Below are 2,957 nucleotides of genomic sequence, written 5' to 3'. Positions count from 1 at the left end.
TATTGATGCGCTGCATTCATTGTGTAAAAGAATATGTGAAACTGGGGGTGGCTGGATGACTGGTCAAAGACTCTCTTCATCCCCTTACACAAGTAAGGGTCTATCAGGAACCTCTCTAACTACCGAACTATTGCCCTCATCTTCACGCAAATAAAATTTTGCTCTGTATCCTGATCCAACGTTTGAAACTGTACATTCAGCCTCACATCTCCACAGAACAAGCAGGTTTTGTTGAAGGGAAAGGAATTCGTGAACAGATCCTCAATATGAGACAAAATATGGAAAAATTCGAGAGAGTTATGTGTTCCTGTTTTCATCTCCTTCCTTGACTATAGCAAAGCCTTTGACTGTGTTATCTGGGGAAAGTTGTGGCAGGTGATTGCAGAGTTTAGTGTCTCACCCCACTTGACAGCACTGATCAAAAGTCTATATAGTAATCACTTCTCAGTTGTAAAGACAAGTGCTGGCACATCTGATTCCTTCAGAGTATCAAAAGGTGTGAGACAGGGTTGTGTCCTATCCCCACAACTGTACAACATCTATGTAGAATATGTCATTAGGAAAACTCTTGATGATTGGACCAGAGGCATCTCAATTGGTGCGAGAACTAACAACAATCTCCATTTTGCTGCTGACACTGTGCCTTTAGCCAACAGAAAAGATGAACTTTCTGAGGTACTAACAATAATAAAGGACATTAGTCTAGCATACGGATTAGACGTCAACCTCAGCAAGTCCGAACTTATGGTAATTAATGGAGAAGAACAGACCAAGATCACAGATCGATTAGAGGAACTCGAAGTCGTGCATTCCTTCATCTATCTTGGGTCAACCATCTGCAGCACAGGAAGTTGTGAAGATGAGATAAGAAGACGTATCACGCTAGGGCGAGTGGCTATGAAGAAGCATGCATAAAATGGACTGAAAGAAGAACAAATGTGTCTATTATTGAACAACTCGATATCTCCAGACGCCTTTCTTTTCGAGTCACGGAAAAAATTGTCCAGTTCTTTGGCCATATTGTGAGAAGAGATGGAGAAAATCTCGAGAAAATAATGTTTTGAGGAAAGATCGAGGGCACGATACCAAGAGGAAGAGCAGCGAGCAGATTGATAGATCATATCAAGAAAATCTCCGGTCTACTGCTTCGGCAGGCACTAAGAGAAGCTGGCAACCGTCCAGGATGGAGAAGCTTGATTCATGAGGTCACGACACTCAGCAGGGAGCGCAATGATTTACGATGATAACAGCAAAATACTTCTATCGTCTCAGGTCAATGTAATCGATAATGGCGTGAAAGCCGAAATCTAGATTGTACACAGGATATATACAGAAATGACAATTAAATGGTTATATATTCCTGAAAAGCTAGTCACTTGGATTTACATCAAACTTGTCCAAAGCGGTCACTTGTGATAAATTTTATTATTCATGTTATATATTATATCCATAGATGTGTATGTATATTCATGTACATCAAACTTGTCAAAAGGAATCACTTATGAAAAATTTCATTATCAGCATTATATACATGTAATCTTTATCTTTGCGTATTTTTATTGACTTGTCCTATATATCTACAAGAAGGCACAGGATCAATGCTAAACAAATAAATAAACAGATGATATAAAATGCAGAGTGGTTGTAGGACGAGAAGCATTTCTGTAAAAGAGAAATTCGATACCATCTGATATAAATTTAAGTGTCAGGAAGTCTTATCTCAAGGTACTTGTCTGGAGTGTAGGCTTGTGTTAAGGTGAAATTTGGATGATCAGTAGCTCAGACAAGAAAGCAGTAATGGCATCTGTGGTGTGGTCCTACAGAAGAATGCTGAAGACAAGAGGGGTAGATCGAATAACTAATTAAGAGGTACTGAATCGAATTACGAAAAAAAAAATTGTCAGAACTGGACTAAAATATGGGATTGGTAGGACACATCCTAAAACAACAACGAAATGTCAAATTGGTAATGGAGGGAAGGAAGGGGGCAATAATTGTAGAGGGTGACCAAGGTATGGATGCAATACTTGGTTCAAATTGATGCAGATTGCAGCAGTTATTCAGAAATGAAGAGGCTTGCACAGGATAGACTAGGATGGAAAGTCTCTTTGGACAACAACAATTCCAAAAATTACCATTTCCCTAATCTACATGTTTTACATGCTTCAAAAATAACGAGATACTTCATATAACGATGGTTTTATGAACCCTCTATCGTCCCTTAAAATTGATATAGATGTAGGTGTATATTACCAAAATTTTCCAAATCGTGTAAAGATCAAACTCGCACTGTAGCCTTCAACAATTCCGTTTTGTCATTAGTATTTATATAATACCTGCTGCAGACACACACTCGTTCTTTAAGCTTTGCATGAACATGCAAATATTCACACTCCAGAGAAATTGTCAAAATGTACAATGTTTCCAACACAGCAGACATAAATTTTCTTTCGAGTATTGCCATAAGCTTTGTAACTAACTACCGTACTACACAACCCTATGCAATATTAAACTACTCTTCATGTGCATATAAATTTAACATTAACAAAAGGCACTGAAAGTCAATTTAAAAATAAAGTTCCTGATTTCAAAAACATATAATTAGTTTTCGTTACTGTAACACAATATTTTATGACTATTCGATACCACTATATTGTTTCAATGATAAATCGATAGCCTCACTAATAACTCATGTATCTCTTTCTCCTTTGTCCATGCTTTCCACAACATAATGACACACACCACAATAAGTTCAAGTAACAAAACACTGGGTCTTCCGCTATCAGACATTCAGATCCATATATGCTGAAGAGGTGGAGTCAGCAAATAAGGTGGTGAGAGCATGCATTTGTAATATTTCAATATATACAAAAGCTCAGCTTTACTTGCACACATACATGTTTAATGATGTGGCGTTAAAAATGTTTTTTTGAAACAAAGATACAAAGTCTGCTACT

This window comes from Schistocerca gregaria, chromosome 5 (assembly GCF_023897955.1).
Source record: "Schistocerca gregaria isolate iqSchGreg1 chromosome 5, iqSchGreg1.2, whole genome shotgun sequence".
Taxonomy (NCBI): Eukaryota; Metazoa; Arthropoda; class Insecta; order Orthoptera; family Acrididae; genus Schistocerca; species Schistocerca gregaria.
The sequence above is the reverse complement of the archived record's forward strand: the minus strand, read 5'-3'. Positions refer to the sequence as shown.